Source organism: Canis lupus, chromosome 6 (genome assembly GCF_048164855.1).
Source record: "Canis lupus baileyi chromosome 6, mCanLup2.hap1, whole genome shotgun sequence".
Lineage (NCBI taxonomy): Eukaryota > Metazoa > Chordata > Mammalia > Carnivora > Canidae > Canis > Canis lupus.
Genome location: NC_132843.1, coordinates 25561697 through 25582546, shown reverse-complemented (window position 1 = coordinate 25582546; position 20850 = coordinate 25561697). Strand labels below are relative to the sequence as shown.

The window sequence follows — 20850 nt, the reverse complement described above, 5'->3', positions numbered from 1 at the left end:
TCTAGAAAGAAGTTTCCACAGCTGATGGCAAAGATGATAATGCCTCGTATTCTCTAGGATTTTGATGGTTTTCTATCTCATATTTAGGTCTTTCATCCATTTCAAATTTATTTTTTGTGTATAGTGTAAGAAAGTGGTCCAATTTCATTCTTCTGCATGTAGCTGTCCAATTTTCCCAACACTATTTGTTGAAGAGACTGTCTTCCATTGGATATTCTTTCCTGCTCTGTTGAAGATTAGTTGACCATATAATTGTGGGTCCATTTCTGGGTTTTCTGTTCTGTTCTACTGATCTATGTGTTTATTTTTGTGCCAGCACCATACTGTCTTGATTGCTATAGCTTTGTCATATAACTTGAAGTCTAGGAATTGTGATGCTTTCAGCTTTGCTTTGCTTTTTCAAGATGGCTTTGGATATTCAGGGTCTTTTATGGTTCCATACAATTTTTAGTATTGTTTGTTCTAGCTCTGTGAAAAATGCTAGTGGTATTTTGATATGGAGCATTAAATTTGGGTAGTATAGACATTTTAACAGTATTTGTTCTTCTAGTCCATGAGCATGGAATATTTTTTTCGCTTCTTTGTGTCATCTTCAATTCCTTTCATAAGTGTTCTATAGTTTTCAAGGTACAGATTTTTTACCTCTTTTGTTAAGTTTATTTGTAGGTATCTGTGGGTTTTGGCGCAATTGTAAATGGGATTGGTTCATTGATTTCTCTATCTGCTACTTCATTATTGATGTATAGAAACATTATTGATGTATATACAGATTTCTGTATATTGAGTTTGTATCCTACAACTTTACTGAATTCATGTGTCAATTCTAGCATTTTTTTTGGTGGAGTCTTTCAGGTTTTCTACATAGCATGTCAGTTGTCTGCAAATAGTGAATGTTTGACTTCCTCCTTACTGATTTGGATGCCTTTTATTTCTTTTTATTTTGTGATTGGTGAGGATAGGACTTCCAGTACTATGTTAAATAATGGTGAGAGTGGACATGCTATCTTGTTCCTGTCCATAGAGGAAAAGTTCTCAGTTTTTCCCTATTGAGGATGATATTAACTGTTAGTTTTTTTGTATATGACTTTTATAATAATGAGGTATGTTCTCTCTAACCCTGCTTTAAGGGTTTTTATCAAGAATTGATACTATATTTTGTCAAATGCTTTTTATGTATCTATTGAAAGACTATTATGGTTCTTATTCTTTCTTTTATTAATGTGATTGATTTGTGGATATGGAACCACCCTCACAACCCAGGAATAAATCCCACTTGATCATGGTAAATGATTCTTTTAATGTGCTGTCAGATTTTACTTCCCTAGTATCTTATTGGAAACTTTTATATCCATGTTCATATGGGATATTGTCCCGTAGTTCTCTTACTTTAGTGACATCTTTGTCTGGTTTTGGAATCAGGGTAATTATGGCCTTGTAGAATGAATTTGTAAGCTTTCCTTCCATTTCTAATTTTTGGAATAGTTTGAGAAGAATAGGTACTAACTCTTCTTTAAATGTTTGGTATAATTTCCCTGTGAAACCATATGGCCCTGGACTTTTGTTTGTTGGGAGATTTTTTTTTTTAATTAAGCAGAAGTTTTATTTCCAAAGTCATCAAAGATTATTACAAACAGAAAGTATCCTTTTAAAAGTATCCCAAATTAGGGGCGCCTGGGTGGCTCAGTCATTTGAGCATCCAACTCTTGATTTTGGCTCTAGTTTTGATCTCAGGGTCATGAGATTAAGCCCCAGGTCAGGTTCTGCACTGAGTGTGGATCCTACTTAAGATTCTATCTCTCCTTTTCTCTCTGCTCCTCTCCACTCTGCTCTTATGAGTGTTCAATAACTCTTTCCTAAAATTTTTAAAAAATGCATCTGAGATTAAATTGAAGAGACATCATCAAAGTAAAACACTTGTGACATTAAGAATTAATTTAGGTTGTAGTATTTTTCACATTATTTGGTTTTTAATCATTGCAATGTTCTGAAATCACATTTAAACATTTTTTTTTAAGCCATGAAATAGGAGCGGGGGAAAGGGGGGGGCATGAAATAGTCGTGCCAGGGTGGCTCAGTCAAAGTGTAAGGCTCTTTATTTCAGCTGAAGTCACAATCTCAGGGTTGTGAGATTGAACCCTCCATTGGACTCCATACTCAGTTTAGAATCTGCTTAAGATATTCTCTCTCTCTCTCTCTTCCTCCCTCCCTCCTCCCTCTGGCCCTCCCCCCCCCCCCCTTGTGCATGTGTGCTCTCTCTAGAATACATAACTAAATCTTTTCCTTAAAAAGATATGAAACGATGTGGTTCTTTTTTTTTTTTTTAAGTACAACCACAACCATAAAATAGAGGAACTTAAGAAAGACCAAATCTGCTTCATACATATGATGAGGCAATCTAACACACAACACAACATGAATCTTTCCAAACAAGTTTGCTAAGAAATAACTCCCATGTTTATAGTTACAAATAAAACAATATTCTCAGAGAAATCTAGACATCCTTTGATTAATAAAGCCTATTCTTTTTCCAGTTTTATACTTGTTTATCTTTAAAAACTAGATCTGTGAGAAAAGAACAAGTTTTGTTATGGTATAAAAACCTTAGAAACAACAAATTACAAATATTCAATTTTTTAACAAAAATATTTTCCTTCTCAAAATATAAACATCCAGTAAACAAAACAAATATTCCAGGTGTAGAAACAGGTGTATTTGGGGGGAACATTTTATTTGTCTTATATATAAAAACACTTTGCCAAAAGAGTCAGGACATTATTACTTAGTCTACTCCTAAAATGAGTTTCCTTATCTAAGTAGAAACTCATCAATTTGGGTAGAATTTTGGCTTTAGGAGCAGGCTACAGGAAAGGTCTGAAATATCTAGAAATCATTTGGCTGGAGAAAAATGTTCTCTTGAGACCTGGAGACAGTTTTTCATCACTTCATGCTTAAAAGCATTCCTCAGTGAATTTCTTCCCTATAGCCTTTAGAATAAGGCACAGAATCTGGGGTTCTGGAAGCAATTGCTTCCAGCTGAAATACCTGCCAGCAGGGCATCTCTGAAGTCAGTACTCTTGAAACTCTGCAGCTGTCTGCAAGACCTTGATCTTCTCTACACTGGCCTCTAGCTTGAGCTGCTCCACTAGGTGCTGCATGGCCTTTAGGCTGACCCTGGAAGACATGGCAGCAGTGGCACTGGGCTCTAGGGCAGGGGAGCTGGACTGCAGAAGCCACGAGGCTGTTGGGAGAGTTTTGATTACTGCTTCAGTTTATTTGCTGGTTATTGGTCTGTTCAGGTTTTCTATTTCTTCCTGTTTCAGCTTGGTATTTTACATGTTTCTAGGAATTTATCCATTTCTTCCAGATTGTCCAGTGTGTTGGCATATAGGTTTTCATAATATTTTCTTATGATTGTATTTATGTGGTGTTGGTTGTGATTTCTCCTTTCTCATCTGTGATTTTATTTATTTGAGTCTTTTCTTTATGGTAAGTCTGGGTAGGGATTTAACAAATTTTTCCTGGATTTATCAATTTTTTAATAAGATATTTATCTATTTATTTATTATTTATTTATTTATTTATTTATTTATTTATTTATTTAAGAGAGAGAGAGAGAGAGCGCATGAGCAGGGGAAAGGGGCAGAGGGAAAGGGAGAAGCAGGCTACCTGCGGAGCAGAGAGCCTAATGTGGGGCTGGATCCTAGGACCCTGATATGACATGAGCTGGAGGCAGACACCTAACAGACTGAGCCACCCAGGTGCCCCAGGATTTATCAATTTTATTAATTTTTTCAAAGAACCAGCTTCTGGTTTCATCATTCTGGGTTTTTTGTTTGTTTCTATATAGTTTGTTTCTGCTCTAATTTATATTATTTCCCTGCTTATGCTGGCTTTCAACTTCATTTGTTGTTCTTTTTCTAGCTTCTTTAGGTGTAAGGTTAGGTTGTGTATTTGAGATTTTTTCTTCTTGGGGTAGGCCTGTATTGCTATATGCATCTGTTTTTGACCACTTTAGCTCTATCCCAAAGATTTGGGGTCATCGTATTTCCATTTTCATTTGTTTCCATGTATTTTTTAATTTATTCTTTAATTTCTTTGTTGATCCATTCATTTTTTAGTAAGATGTTCTTTAATATCCATGTGTTTGTGGTCTTTCCAAATTTTTTCTTGTATTTCACTTCAAGTTTCACAGCGCTGTGTTCAGAAAATATGTATGGTATGCTCTCAATCTTTTTGAACTTGTTGAGGCCTGACTTGTGACCCAGTATGTGATCTATTCTGGAGAATGTTCCATGTGCACTTGAAAAGAATGTGTATTCTGCTGCTTTAGGATGAAACGTTCTGAATATATCTGATAAGTCCATCTGGTCCAGTGTGTCATTCAAAGACACTATTATTGATTTTCTGCTTAGATGATTGTGCATTGATGTAAGTGGTGTGTTAAAGTTCCCTACTATTATTATATTATTATCAGTGAGTTCCTTTATGTTTGTTACCAATTGCTTTATGTATTCGGGTGCTCCCAAGTTGGGGACATAAATATATACAATTATTTGATCTTTTTGGTAGATAGATCTCTCTGTTGTGCTATATCATAACAGAGATATATGATATAGCATATATAGCATATATGCTATATCATATATGATATAGCACCTTTTCAACTCTTGTTAAAATCTTTGGTTTAGATCTAGTTCACCTGATGTAAGTGTTGCTGCTCCAGCTTTCTTTTGATATCCATTTGCATGGTAAATGTTTCTCCATCCCCTCACTTTCAACCCTAAGGTATCTTCTGTTCTAAAATTAGTCTCTTGGAAGCAGCATATAGATGGATTTTGCTTGTTTTTATCTATTCTGATACCTGATGTTTGCTGATTGAATCATTTAGTCCAATTTTACATTTCAGAGTAGTTATTGATATGTGTTTAGTGCCATTTTATTACTTGTTTTGTCATTGTTTTTGGAGATTTTCTCTGTTCCTTTCTAGTCTTTATTGCTTTTGATCTTTCTTTCCCACTCCAAGAGCCTCCTTAAGAATTTCTTGCGGGGCTAATTTAGTGGTCATGAACTCCTTTAGTTTTTGTTTGAGAAACTCTTTACCTCTCTATTCTGAATGATAGCCTCACTGGATAGAAGTCTTGGCTGCATATTTTCTCTGCTCAGCATCTTATCAATATACCATTGCCACTCTCTTCTTGCCTGTCAAATTTCTGTGGAGAGATATGCTCATCTTATTTTGTTATCTTTTGTAAGTTAGGGACTTCTTTTGTCTTGTTGCTTTTAGGTTTTTTTCTTTATATTTTGCAAATTTAACTATATTATGTCTTGGTGTGGCCTGCTTTTGTTGATTTGATGGGAGTTCTCTGTGCCTCCTGGATTTAGATGTCTGTTTCCTTCTCTAAAATAGAGAAGTTTACAGCTATAATTTTCTCAAATAACCATTTTGCCCCCTTTTCTCCCTCTTCTTCTTTTGGGACTCCTATTTTATGAATGTTATGCTTTATGGAATCACTGAGTTCTGTAAGTTTACATTCGTGATCCAATTCATGATTTTCTTTCCCTCTCTTCATTATTTTCCATAATTTTATCTTCTATATCGTTTATTCATTCATCTGCTTCTTTCATCCCCATGGTCATTATATCCAGTCAGTTTTAAATCTTAGTTATTGCACTTTTCATTTCAGCCTGGTTAGTTATTAGCTCTTTTATCTCTGTGGTAAGGGACTCCCTGGTGTTTTCTATGCTTTTGTCAAACCCAGCTAGTTTCCTTATGATTGATGCTTTAAGTTCTGGGTCAGGCATATTACTTATATATGTCTCAATTAGATCGCTGGCTGTGACCTTTTCTTTTGTCTCTTGGGATACGTTCCTTCATCTTGGCATTTTGTCTAGGTCTCTGTCTTCTTCTCTATGTGAGAAAAGCCTTTTAGGTTTGCTGATCCTGAGAGTAATGGTTTTATGAAGAAGAGGTCATATGTTGTCCAGGGTCTGCTGCTTCAGGAAGGGTCTCTGGTGCTGTGTTCTGGTTACTCTATTCCTTAGGTCTGCAGTTTCCTTTTCCTACAGTGGGGAGTGTTTGGACCTTCACCAGAATGTGGTGAAGTTTTAACTAAGTGTGCTCTGGTCTGCTTATTAAAAGAGATTTGAATCTGTTTGAACTAGATCTGAAGCTTTGCAGCACTATGTGGTGGTACCTGTGGGGGTTTGTGCTCATCCCTGGGGAGAGGCCTGCTGCTCTGGTTCTAAGGCATGCTTGCCTGAGAAAAGCAGCACCTGCAGAGTTTAGGGGCATGAGGCTTGGTCTAAGTAGTTTAGGCTGCCACTTTTGGCACTTTGCTACTTACTAAAGTTAGTTTATGCTTAGGAGCAAGGGCGGGAAATGGCACCAGCTAGCTCCTTCATCCCCAGAGAGGGAAGTTCATGTTTGCCACTTTCGAGGAAGCCCTCTCAGAAGAGCAGACAACTTTCCCTTGGGTGTCCCAGATGTCCTTCCTCCCCACTGTCTGGGTCTAGCTTGCTTGCCTGCCTGGAGCAGTGTAGTGCACTTTTGGTCTCTATCCCAGCCAGGCCTGCTGAGTTTTAAGACTCCAGACTTTAGGGATCTGGTGTGGTGAGACCTGCACTGGTCTTCTGGGAGACAGTCTTGTTACATTGGGACTGATGCAAGTTTGGCCCAGAAGCGCCCTCACACAAGAGTGGGCTCCAGGAAGGAGGACTGCTGGCCCTTATGTGTCTTAGGTGATCCATGCTATCTGCCTGCTGGTTTATCTGCCTGCCTTCTTCACAAAACTGCAGTGCTCTCAGGGCTCCACATCAGCCATGCCACAGACCTCTAAAACTCTATCTTTGAGCCCTGCCTGGTTGCAGAACCTCACAAAAGTCAGCCGCTTCCATTTCCCCAGCATTTTCCTTGTATAATTTCCTATGCACTCTTCTCTTTCTTTCTCTACCACCAGAGCTCTCTCCCCTCTATAGTACCCATGATCCGTTTCTCTCCCAAACCGTGTCTCTGCACTCCTACCACAATGTGTCCTCTTCTCTCCCTCTAGTTGTGCACTTTGTTCTGTCAGTCCTCGGATTGATTTCTCGGTTATTACTAATGATTTGATAGGAATCTAGCTGTTTTTGAGGGATGAGGCAAGTTTGGGGTCCTCCTACCACACCATCTTATGTCCTTCCACCTGAAGAAGGTTGTTAACTCTTCTTTAAATGTTTGATAGGATTCACCTGTAAAGCCATCTCAGCCTGGACTCTTGTTTGTTGGGAATTTCCTGTTAGTAGTAATAAAAATGAATCATTAATCAGTCTGTTTAGATTTTCTATTTCTTCTGATTCAGTCTAAGCAGATTGAATGTTTTTAGGAAAGTATCTATTTCTTTTACATTGCCTAATTTGTTGACATATAATTTTTTGAAGTAGTCCTGTGTAATCCTTTGTATTACTGTGTTGTTGGTTGTAACTTTCATTTGTGATTTTGAGTCTTTTCTTTTTCTTAAGTCTAGTTAAAGTTTGTACATTTTATTTTTTCAAAGAACCATTGATCATTTCTATAGTTTTGGTCTCTATTTCATTTAATTCTGCTTTGATTTCTCTTATTTTTTTCCCTTCCCCTAACTTTGGGTTTTGTTCTTCCTTTTCTTTTAGGTGTAAGGTTAAATTGTTTATTTGAGTTTTTTTTTTTTTTTCTTGAGGTGGGCCTGTATTGCCATAAACTTAGAACTACTTTTGCTGCATCACAAAGATTTTGTTGTGTTTCCATTTGCTATATATTTATTTAATTAATTAATTTATTTTTTTACTCTTTGATTTCTCCATTGACTTATTGGTTGTTTAGTACCATGTTGTTTAGTTTCCATGTATTTTTGTTTTTTCCATCTTTTTTTGTGATTGATTTCTAGTTTCATGCCATTTGGGTATAAAAGATGTCTAATTTTTATTTCAGTCCTTTAATATTTATTAAGACTTGTTTTGAAGCCTAGCATGATCTATCCTGGATAATGTTTCACATTTACTTGAAAAGAATGTATGTTCTGTTCATTTTGGATAGAATGTTCTGTAATCTATTAAGTCCATCTGGTCTAATGTGTCATTCAAAATAACTATTTCCTTATTGGTTTTCTGTCTGGGTGATCTACCCATTGATATAAGTGGGGTGTTAGAGTCCCTACTATTATTGTATTACTGTGAATTTCTCACTTTATATCTCTAACATTTGCTTTATATATTTAGGTCCTCCTACTTGCATGCAAAGATACTTAAAATTGTTATGTTCTCCTTTTGGATTGATCCCGTTGTGACTATGTAATGCCTTTTTTTTTTTTTGGCCTTTTATTGCAGTCTTTGTTTTAAAGTCTATTTTGCCTGATAGAAGTGTTGCTACCCTACCTCTTTTTTTTTTTCCATTCAATCCTCTTATGTTTTTGATTGAAGCATTTAGTCCATTTACACTTAAAGTAGTTGTTGATAGGTATATACTTATTGTCATTTTCTTAGTTGTTTTCTGGTTGTTTTTGTAATTCTTCTGTTCCTTTCTTCTCTTGCTTTCTTTCCTTGTGATTTGATGACTCTTTTTAGTCTCATGCATGGATTCCTTTCTCTTTATTTTTTTGTTTCTATTATAGGTTTTGGGTTTGTTGTTACCATTAGGTTCATATGTAACAACATATGTATATAGAAGCCTATATTAAGTTTATGGTCATTTAAGTTCAAATACATTCTAAATACACTACATTCTTACTCTCTCCCCCTCTTACATTCTGTGTATATGATGTTGTATTTTACCTTTTTATTTTGTGTATCCCTTAACTAATTTTGCCAATATAATTGATTTTACTACTTTTATTTTTAACCTAGTGATTAATCTACTACCTTTACTATATGTTTGCTTTTACCAGGAATAATTTCCTGTCATAACATTTTTATTTGTACTTTTGGCCTTTTCCAAAGAAGTCTCCTTAACTTTTCTTTTAAGGCTTGATTAATGGTGATGAACTGCTTTAATGGGTTTTTGTTGTTATTTTTGTGGTTTGTTGTTGTGGGTTTTTTTTTTTAATTTAAATTTTGATTTTTTTAATTTTGGTCTGGGAATCTCTTTATCCCTCTTTCAATTCTGAATGATAACTGCTACGTAGAGTATTCTTGGTTTTATTTTATTATTTATTTATTTATTTATTTTTGCTAGCATTTGAGTTTATCCTGCCATTCCTCTCTGGACTATAGTTTCTGCTGAAAAATCAGCAGTTTAATAGCCTTATAGGCTTTCCCTTGTTATGTAACAATTTGCTTTTCTCTTCCAGCTTTTAAGATTCTCTATTTTTAATTTTTGACATTTTAATTATTATGTGTCTTGGTGTGGACCTTTTGGTGTTCATCTTTTCTGAGTCTCTTTGTGCTTCCTGAACCAGGACATCTGTTTCCTTTCCCAGGTTAGAGAAGTTTTCAACTATTATTTCTTCATGTAAGTTTTCAACTCCTTTCTCTCCTCTCCTTCTGCAGCCCCTATAATGTAAATGTTTGTGTGTTTGATGTCATCCCAGAGGCCTCTTACCCTGTCCTCATTTTTTATTTTTGTTTTTATTTTTTTGGTTTTTGCTGTTCAGTTTGGATGATTTCCACTACCCTGTCCTCCAGATTTCTGAATTTTTTTTTTTTTTTTTTTATGATAGTCACACACAGAGAGAGAGAGAGGCAGAGACACAGGCAGAGGGAGAAGCAGGCTCCATGCACCGGGAGCCCGACATGGGTTTCGATCCCGGGTCTCCAGGATCACGCCCTGGGCCAAAGGCAGGCGCTAAACCGCTGCGCCACCCAGGGATCCCTTTTTTTTTTTTTTAATTTTTTTTTTTTTTTTTGTCTTCCAGATTTCTGATCCATTCTTCTGCTTCCTCTAATCTGCTGTTATCCTCTAGTGTTTTTTCTTTTTTTTTTTTATCTTCAGCTCTGATGGGTTCTTTTTTATGTTTTCTATTTCTTTTTTGATGTTTTCACTGAGTTCATCCATTCTTAAGTCTGGCAAGCATCCTTTTTGACCAGTACTTTAAACTCATTATGAGGCATTATGGTCTTGAAAGTAGTGGACTTATGTAGAAGGTATTTTATGGAGCCCATAATACAATCTCATCTGGTCACCAGAACCAGATGCTCCAGGGGTGTGCTTTATGTGGGTTGGGTACACCCTCCTGCTGTGGCTATGCTGATGATCAGGGCTCACTCCCAGCATGGCTGGTTACAATGACTAGCAGCAACTACTGTGGGCACACCACTAAGCAGGGCTAGCCCCAATGTGGCTGACTGAGAAACCCAGCTATAGCAGATGTGGGTATGCTGGTGGTGGGTGAAGTTAGCCCCTACTGCAGTTTGGTGAGAAACCAAGTCAAAACTGTTGTGGTTATGCTAATAGTCAGGACTGCCTATCCCCTCCCCCCAATTTTTGGGGCAGGAGCTACTTTGGAGATGTGTTGAACCTGGCCTAGACTACCCACTGGGTGTGGCATGGCAGTAGTGACTTTGGAAGGACTCTGGCCTTCACTGAACCTGCCTGCCAGATATGGTGGGACAGAAGCTGCTTTGGAGGGTTACTTGCCAGGTAGGCATATTGGGTGGGATGAGTTAACAGAACACAGGACAAGCAGTACTAGCCAGGTAGATGGAGGGTGTCAAAACTACCTTTTGCTATTATCTGATCAGTTAACCTGAAAGAGGCAAGAAAGATAGTGTCTGTTAGCACTGACATTCCTGAAGAAAATGCCTAAAGATCCCTACCTTTCCAACAAATACCTAAAGTTAATCAGTAAATCTTCACATACAGTTCAGGTACTTTTCAAACCACTGCCACTGTGCTCTGGTCTAGGAGTTAGTGAGATAGTATGCTGACCTTTTACAAGCAGAATAGCAGAGACTTAGTTTTTTATACTCCTCCAGTTCTCCTGGAGTTAAGCACCCCTGATTTTTAAAGCTTCAGAGTTAAGCCCCATTGATTTTAAAAGCCAGGCCTTATGGGTGTTTGTCATCATGGTACAGATCGCCAGTGCTAGGGATGCTCAATTTAGGGCTTGACTCCCTTACTCCTCCAGGGAGACCTCTTGTCTGTGATATTGCTCCTTACCAACCATCCTCAGGTGATACTAGTGCATGCCAATTAAAAGCACTGTTCTAGCCAACATACATCTTGAAGAACAGGCCTGAAAAACTGGTATTATTCGAAATGCCAAAAAACACTTTAGTTTTAAAATTATTAATTGAGACATTATCTTTCAGAGGTTATGAGGAAAAGGAATAATATTGCAATAACTAAAATCCCATGAGAATTTTCAAAGTAATTATTAAATTTGGTTCACTATTGGACACTCAATGTCAAGATGAAATGTCCCCTGTGACTTATCTATCCAAAACTGTTTTAAGGTTAACCTCAATCATTGGAAAGTATTTACACAATGGAAAATCAGTAAATCAAATAACATATATCAATCCATGGTTATATCAATGGTAATTGCAGATTCGCATGCAGTTATAAGTATTAAAACAGAGATGTCTTGTGAAATATGACATTTCAATTAACATGTGGAAAAATCTTTTTTTAAGAAAATATTTTATTTATTTATTTGACAGAGAGATAGAGCCAGGCAGCACAAGCAGGGGGAATGGCAGAGGGAGAGGAGAGGCAGGCTCCCCATTGAGCAGGGAACCTGATATTGGGACTCCATCCCAGGACCCCAAGATCATGAAGGCAGACACTTAACCAACTAAGCCACCCAGGTACCCCAGAAAAATCTTTTTGACAAAAGTGAGAAATTACAAATGCCTACTTTAAAATATATGAAGACTATATCGTTTTGTTGTCTTTATATTTATTTACCAAATGATTGAAAGAAAACTCAGGTAAAATATTAATGGAATATGAAAAACCATAAAGGGAAGGGAAATCAGTAGACATTCTGACACTGAGAAGTAACTGACTTGTAATAGAAATTTTAGATCTTACTAACAGCAGTATTTAGGAGTAAGAAAAATACAACTAATGATGAGGAATGAATTATATTAACACACCAGGGGAAGATTTAAATTTCATACTGAATTTGACAGAAGATACCAATATTAAGAAAATGTAATCTTATAAAATACCATTTTAATGAAGATATCAGTCACTTCCCAGGAAAACTTGAAATGCCCTAAAAATTCATGGGTTAGACATGAAAAGAACTTGATTAAGGGTTTCCCCAACAGAAAACAATGTAACAATTTGCATGATATTAGCAATAATAAATTTGAAGAGCAAAGGAAAGTTTCTAAACTACCAACAGTAAAAGACACATTTCCATCAGACAGGCTAAAATAAAGACTGAATCATTTTTCTATTCTCAATAGGCTGTGGTAATACAAAATAATTGTCATATGAAGAAGCAATCAAAGAGCATGCAGCCAGGAAATGTGAAAAGAAGACAGTGTTACAGAGATGTGCCAGGGAGTTACTTAATTTTTAGAATTAACATTCTAAATTTTACTGTATTTTGTGATGATAGTAGTAGCATTTATAGGCTTTTTAGAACCTCATAATTTGTGATTTTTCTCTTATTAAATCTCTTTTGTATCAATTTTTTTCAAATAAGTGAGCCCCATCTCCAAATTTTATAACTTTCAGGCTTCAAAAAACTTGGATCAGATCAATCCTATGAGCTTAGATTGCTGCTCTAAGCATGGGTTAATGATTCTTTAAATGTTGAATAAGTTATTGTTATGTAAAAATATCTGAAATGGAGGAGACTCATCAAACTAATCAGAAGTGTTATAAATTTCAAAATTTATTTTGAAAATTTAAAATGTATTGAAAAAGAAAATAATACACAAAACTACTAATATCAGCCAAATTCAACAGTGATTAGGACTTTCCACACTTTTTTCACTATTTTCCTTTTTTCTGTATTTTAAAGCAAATCCCAGATATTCATGTCATTTCATCTCTTATACCTCAATATGTGTCTCTAACAAATGTGGACATTTTCTTACATAGATATTTACTTAGGCAAATATTAGGTCTTACATCTAGCAAAGTTAGTAAGAATTCAGTGTTACCATGTAATACACCCCATCTATAGCCAATTATTCCCAAGTGTTTTCAAAATGACATTTTGTATTGAGTTTATTTGAATCATGATACAAGCAAGTTCAACACATTTAATTTTATTATAGGTACAAACTCAGACACATTGTGAGTTCAGGTCCAGAAAGCCACAATAAAGTGAACATCACAATAAAGCAAATATCACAATAAAACTAGTCAAATGAATTTTTTGGTTTCCCAGTGTGTATAAAAATGATGTTTACAATATACTATAGTCTCTTAAGTTGCAATAGCATTGCATCTAAAAAACAGTGCGTATTTTGATGAAAGAACACTTCATTGCTAAAAGATGCTAACCATCATCTAAGCTTTTAGTGAATATTTTTGCTGATGAAGGGTCTTGCCTTGATATTGATGGCTGCCGACTGATCAGAGTGGTGGATGCTGAAGGTTGGGGTGGCTGTGGCAATTTCTTAAAATAAGACAACAAATGAAGTTTGCAAATTGATGGACTCTCCCTCTTACAGTTTATCTCACATGTAGTGCTGTTTGATAGCATTTGACCCACAGAACTTCTTTCAAAATTGGAATCCATCCTCAAACCCAGCACTGCTTTATCAACTGGATTTTTGTAATAATCTAAATCCTTTGTTGTTATTTCAACAATCTTCACAGCATCTTCACCAGGGGTAGATCCCGTCTTAAGAAATCACTTTCTTGAACCAATTCCTCATCTGTTCAAGTTTTATCATGAGATGGCAATAATTCAGCCATGTCTTCAGGTTCCCCTTCTAATTCTAGTTCTCTTGCTATTTATACCACATCTGCAATTACTTCCTCTACTGAGGCCTTGAACCCCTCGAAGTCCTTTTTAAGGACTGGAATCAACATTTTTTTCTTCTTATAGATTTTATTTATTTATTATTTATTTGAGATAGAGCAAGCAAGCAAGCATGCAAGCAGGGGGACCAGTAGAGGCAGGGGCAGAGGGAGAGGGAATTTCAAGTAGACACCATACCAGCCACCGATGCTGGGCTTGATCTCCCGACCCTGAGATCATGACCTGAGCTTAAATCAAGATTCAGACACTTAACTGACTGAGCCACCCGGCACCTCTGGAATCAACTTCCTCTAAACTCCTTTTAATGTTGATATTTTAACCTTTTCCTATGAATTGCAAATGTTCTGAACGGCACTTAGAATGGTGAATCCTTTCTAAAAGGTTTTTAATGTAGATGAATATAAAACCTTTCTAGATGGATTTTGCTCAGATCCATCAGAAGAATTGCTATACATGGAAACTATAATTTTATGAAACTTGTTTCTTAAATAAGTCTTGAAATTCAAAATGACTCCTTGATCTGTTAGGATGAATGTTGTGTTAGCAGGCATAAAACTACTGATCTCATTGTATATCTCCATTAGAGATGGACTGACTAGGTGCATTATCATTATCTTTTTTTAAAAAGATTTTATTTATTTATTCATGAGAGACAGAGAGAGAGAGAGAGGCAGGCAGAGACACAGGCAGAGGGAGAAGCAGGCCCCATGCAAGAAGCCCGATGTGGTACTTAATCATGGATCCCGGGATCACACCCTGAGCTGAAGGCAGACACTCAACCACTGAGCCACCTAGGTGTCCTGGTGCATTATCATTATCAATGAATAGTAATATTTTGAAAGGAATCTTTTGTTTATTCTGAGCAGTAAGTCTCAACATCAGGCTTAAAATGTTCAGTCAACAGTGTTGCAAACAAATGTGCTGTCATCAAGATTTTGTTTTTCCGTTTATAAAGCAAAGGTAGAGTGGATTTGGCATAATTCTTAAGGACCCTAAGATTTTCCTATGGTCAATGAGCATTAGCTTCAACAAAAAGTCACTAGCAGCATTAACTTCTAACAGGAGAGTCAGCCTGTCCTTTGAAGCTTTGAAGCCAGGCATTGACTTCTCTCTAGCTATGAAAGTCCTAGATGAGATCTCCTTCCAATATAAGACTGTTATGTCTTATATTGGAAATGTGTTATTTAGTGTAGCCACCTTTATTATCTTAGTTAAATCATCTGGATAATTTGCGGCAGCTTCTACTTCAGCACTTGCTGCTTCACCTTGCACTTTGATGTTAGGGAGAGAGGTGGCTTCCTTCTTTAAACCTTATGAACTATCCTTTGCTCCTCTGCTAGCTTCAAACAAGAGTTAGGTCCTTGCTCTGGATTATACTTTGGCTTAAGAAAATGTGATGGCTGGTTTGATTTTCTCCGTAGACCACTAAAACTTCCTCCATATCAAGAATATGATTGTTTCACTCTCACCATTTGTGTGTTCACTGGAAAAGCACTTACAATTTCCTTCAAGAATTCTTCCTTTGCATTTACAATTTGTGACACAAGAGGCCTTGCTTTTGTCCTGTCTCCACTTTTGATATGCTTTTCTCACTAAGCTTGGTCATTTCTAGCTTTTGATTTAAAGTGAGACACATGACTCTTTTACATGACACTTAGAGGCCATTATAAGATTATTAATTGGCCTAATTTCAATATTGTTGTTATCTTAGGTAATAAGAAGGCCTGAAGAGAGAGAGAAGTGAGGGCACTGCTGGTCAATGAAGCAGTCAGAATACATACACTTTCTCAATTAAATTCACTATCTTTTATGGGCATGGTTTGTGATTACCCCAAACAATTACAATAATAACATCAGTGATCACTGATCATAACTTGCCATAACAATTATAATGAAGAAGAAAAACACTGAAATAGTATGAGTGTTACAAAGTGTGACACAGAGACACAAAGTGAGCTTAATGCTATTGGAAAACTGGTGCTGATCAACTTGCTTGCCACAGGGTTTCCACAAACTTTTAATTTATAAAGAAGCAAAAACCAAGACCCCACAATATCTGTAAAATGCCATAAAACAAGGTACGCCCGTACACTTCTAAATCTCTTCTAATGTATCACTTGTTTTTCCTGTGTCACTTTTTGCAGAACCAGCCAGTCGTCCTGTACAAGGTCTCATATTTTGGAAGTCTCTTTGCTTTTTCTGGTGTTATTCAACTTGTTCTTTCTGCCTTATTTCTTATAGATAGAAATTAGTTCTGGGCTAGTGGTTCCAAACTTGAGAGTGCATTAGGATACCCTAGGGGGGCATGTGAAAACATAGATTGCTGGGTCTAGCCCCAAAGTATCTCATTTAGGTGGTCTTGGATGGGGGCCAATAATTTGTATTTCTAATAAGTTCCCAGGAGATGCAGTTACTGCTGACATAGTAGGCATTGTCTGAAAACCACTGCTTCTAGACTGCTCATATTTTTAATGATTCTAAGATTGCCTAATATATTCAGTAATGAATAACTAATATATATATTTTTAGAATTTATTTATTTTTTAAAGATTTATTTATTTATTTATGATAGACACACAGAGAGAAAGAGAGAGAAAGAGGCAGAGACACAGGCAGAGGGAGAAGCAGGCTCCATGCTGGGAGCCCAATGCGGGACTCGATCCCAGGACTCCAGGATCGCGCCCTGGGCCAAAGGCAGGTGCCGAACCACTGAGCCACCCAGGGATCCCCTATATTTTTAAAAGCTGACTGAATTCAGTAAAGTTATAGAAAAACAAATCAATATACAGAAATCTGTTGTGCTTTAACTATACTTGAATTTTAAAAAAATCTTGTATTCCTATACACTAATAACAACTCTCAGAGAAATTAAGACAACTATCTCATTAACAATTACATAAAAAAAGAGTAAAATACCTAGGAATAAACATAATCGAGGAGGAAGCGAAAGACCTATGCACTGAAAAGTATGACATTGATAAAAGAAATTAAACCAACACAAACAAATAGAAAGATATTCCCTGCTGATTGATTGGGAGAAATAATATCATTAAAGTGTCCTTAATACCCAATATAACCTACAGATTCAATGCAATATTATCAAATAAATAAAATTTATTTAGACACATGAAAATTTAATGGCATTTTTCACAGAAGTAGGACCAATAATCCTAAAATTTGTATGGAGCCACAAAAGACCCCAAATAGCCAAAGCAGTCTTGACAAAGAGAAACAAAGCTGTATGCATCATGCTCCCTGATTTCAATATGTATTAAAAACCTATAGTAATTAAAGCTATATAGTATTGTCATAAAAACCAATACATAGGATCGGTGGAACAGAATAGGAAGACCAGAAATAAATCCATGCATATATGGTCAATTAATTCATGATAAAGCCAAGAACAGACAATAGGGATAGACAGTGTCTTCAATTAACAGTGTTGGAGTACGTGGGTGGCTCAGTGGTTGAGTATCTGCCTTTGACTCAGGTTGTGATCCCAGGGTCCTGGGATCAAGTTCCACATCAGACTCCCCTCAGGGAGCCTGCTTCTCCCTCTGCCTATGTCTCTTCCTCTCTGTGTCTCTCATGAGTAAATAAATAAAAATCTTAAAAAAAAACAATTTTGGAAAAATTGGACAGCTGCTTGCAAAAGAATGAAACTAAACCATTATCTTACACCATACACCTAAACAAACTTAAAATGGATTGAAGACTTGAACATAAGACTGAAACCATGAAACTCTGAAAGAATATACAGGTGGTAATTTTGATGTCTGTGTTGGTGATGATTTTTGGATTTGACACCAAACGTAAAAGTAAACAAATGGGACTACATCAAACTAAAAAGCTTTTGCACAGTGAATGAAACCAACAACAGGAGAACATACTTGCAAATGTTATATCCAATAAGAGACCAAGATCTAAAATATATAAGAACTCATATACCTCAACACCAAAATACCAACCCATTCAATTACCCCCATACCAAGTGCAGGGGATCTGAATAGATATTTTTCTAAAGAAGATGTACATATGGCCATTAGGCCCTTGGAAAGATGCTCAGTATCACTTTATCAGGGAAATGCAAATTAAAACTACAACAGGGTATATGTTAGTTTACAGTCTCACCAATAGTGCACAAGTGTTCTCTTTTCTCCACACTTGTGCACTGTTGGTGAGACTGTAAATTGGTCTATCCACTATGGAAAACAATATGAATGTTCTTCAAAAAATTAAAAATAGAAGTTTCGTATGCGGGCACTTGGGTGACTCAACTGGTTAAGCGTTGACTCTTGGTTTTGGCTCAGGTCATGATCCGTGGGTCCTGAAATCGAGCCCCACGTCTGACTCAAAATAGAATCTATTTGGGACTTATTCTCCTCTTTCTCTCCCTCCTCCTCTACCTTTCCTCCTCGTGCATTCTTTCTCTCTCTCCCTCTCTCCTTCTCTAAAATATAAAATTCTTAAAAAATAAAATGAAATGAAATAAGTTTCATATGATCCTCCAATTCTACTTATGGGTGTTTGTCTGAAGAAGATGAAAACACTAACTGGAAAGGTTATTCACTCCCATGTTCATTGTATTATTATTTATAATACCCAAGACATGGAAGCAACCTGTGTCCTTGATGGATCAAGAAAACATAGTGAATGTATACAGCAGAATATTATTCAGCTATAAGGAGGTCTTCCCATTTGTGACATGAACCTTGAGGTCATTCTGCTAAGTGAAAAGAGTCAGAGAAAGGCAAATATCGAATGATCTCACACATGGAATCTTGAAAAACAAAATAAAAAGTCAAGCTCAGATATAGAAAATACGTTGATATATTGCCAGAGTTGGAGGAGGATGGTCAGTGGACAGGGAATAGGTGAAGGGAGTCAAAACGGACAAACTTTGAGTTATAAAGTAAGTCATAGAGATGTAATGTACAGCATGATGACTCTAGTTAATAATATACTGCATATTAGAAAGTTAGTAAATCTTAGAAGTTCTCATCACAAACAATTTTGAAATTATATATGGTGGCAGTGAAATATATCAAATATCAAATCATTATTATATACCTGAAACTAATATAATGTTGCTTGTCAATTATAGCTCAATTAAAAAGGAAGTAACTGACAAGGTAAATTTTTAATTAACAGTTTATTTTATTTTTTTTAAATCCTAACAACTTTTTTTTTTTTTTTTAAGATTTTACTTATTTATTCATGAGAGACACACACAGAGAGAGAGGTAGAGAAACAGGCAGAGGGAGAAGCAGGCTCCATGCAGGGAGCCCGATGTGGGACATGATCCCGGGTCTCCAGGATCAGGCACTGGGCTGAAGGTGGCACTAAACCACTGAGCCACCCGGGCTGCCCCTAGCAGTTTAAAAGTTAATTCGAATTCTGTACAGCTCTAATTGTTCACTTTTTCAGAAACATTTTTTATCTTATTCGCACTATGTGCCTGACATTGTGCAAAGTTATAAGGATGGAAAAGGCATGGTCCCTGAGTGACCCCAACCTCAAGTAACTCTTGGGCTGTGTGGAAGATGGACATATGAGCTAACTTGTATAATACTTCGTGATCAGTGCTGTGACAGAGCTGTGTTCAAACTAATATGAAAACATGAATGTCTTCCACTAAATTCATGAGATTCTTCCCTTATTTAGGGCATGATAAAGAAATAAAAGGTTTGTCTTTATTTCCCTTGGCTGCGTGAATCACAAATGGCCCCTATGGCCTCAGCTCTTCTATCAAGCATGGCGGTGTTGCTGTCCGAGCCATTCTATGCTCTGACCACAGAATAAGCAAACAGATTGGGCCTCCTTTTTCTAGGAGTGGACAGCAGTGGGGTGGCTTTCTAGGTCCAGAGCTACCAGTTCTATAAGGGTGGTAAAAATGTGAGAAAATCAAAGTGTAATTGTATTTTTCAAGAGGTCTTTGCTAAGGAGAACTACAGGTTATCTCAAGAGGGGAAAAATGAAATACATAATTTAGGCAAAAATATACCATTGGTCCTGTGAACACCTGTGTTATGAGGATAAGCAAGGTTTCATCCAAAAGGCCTAAGTGGTGATTCCTTAACATTTTTGTTTCTTTTATTTTGTGATTTGATTTGTGCGCACCTGGATGGCTCAGTTGGTTAAGTGTCTGCCTTTGGCTCAAGTCATGATCTTGGGGTCTTGGGATAGAGCCCCACATTGGGTTTCCTGTTTGGTGGGGAGCCTGCTTCTCCCTCTCCCTCTGATGTTCCCTCTACTTATGTTCTCACTTTCTGTCAAATAAATAAATAAAATTTTTTTTTTAAAAAAAAAGATTTGATTTGGAATTTTTTAAAAGATTTATTTATTTATTTATGAGAGACACAGAGACATAGGCAGAGGGAGAAGCAGGCTCCCCACTGGGAGCCCGATGCAGGACTTGATTCTGGTATCACACCCTGAGCTGCAGGCAGATGCTCAACCATAGAGCCACCCAGGTGTCCCTGATTTGGAATTTTTAAAATTACACTTGGAATATGAAAATGATTGCTCCTGAAATAAAGGCTTCTTAGGGTATGGTCATCCAAAGTTCTTAAAAATTAAGGTAGGGTTATGGTGTAAAGACTACCATATTTTATGTGGGTCGCTAAAAGGCTATAGTAATTTTTATGGCTTGTTTCTGTTTTATCATCCCAATACTCATATTCCCCATTTTTTTGAAAAAGGACTTTATTTTTTAAAGTAGTTTTAAGGTCACAGCAAGATTGAGAGGAAGATGCAGAGATTTCCACATACCTCCTGCCCATATGCATGTATAACCTCCCTCATTATCAATGTCCACTTAGCAGAGTGGTACTTTTGTTATAATTGATGAACTTACATTGATAAATTATAAATACCCAAAGTCCATGGTTTATATTAGGAGTCATGGTATTGTCTGTTCTATGGGTTCATAGAAATATATAGTGACATGTAT

At 36.5% G+C, this 20850-nt stretch overlaps 1 protein-coding gene and 1 pseudogene across 15 annotated transcripts in view; one reads left to right on the top strand and one right to left on the bottom strand.

Annotated features, from left to right (window-relative positions):
• The window catches only part of NOL4 (nucleolar protein 4), a 521978-nt gene that overhangs the window by 391642 nt on the left and 109486 nt on the right, over positions 1–20850 (top strand). The window lies entirely within an intron of this gene.
• LOC140635124 (guanine nucleotide-binding protein G(I)/G(S)/G(O) subunit gamma-10 pseudogene) lies at positions 2987–3182 on the bottom strand (annotated as a pseudogene).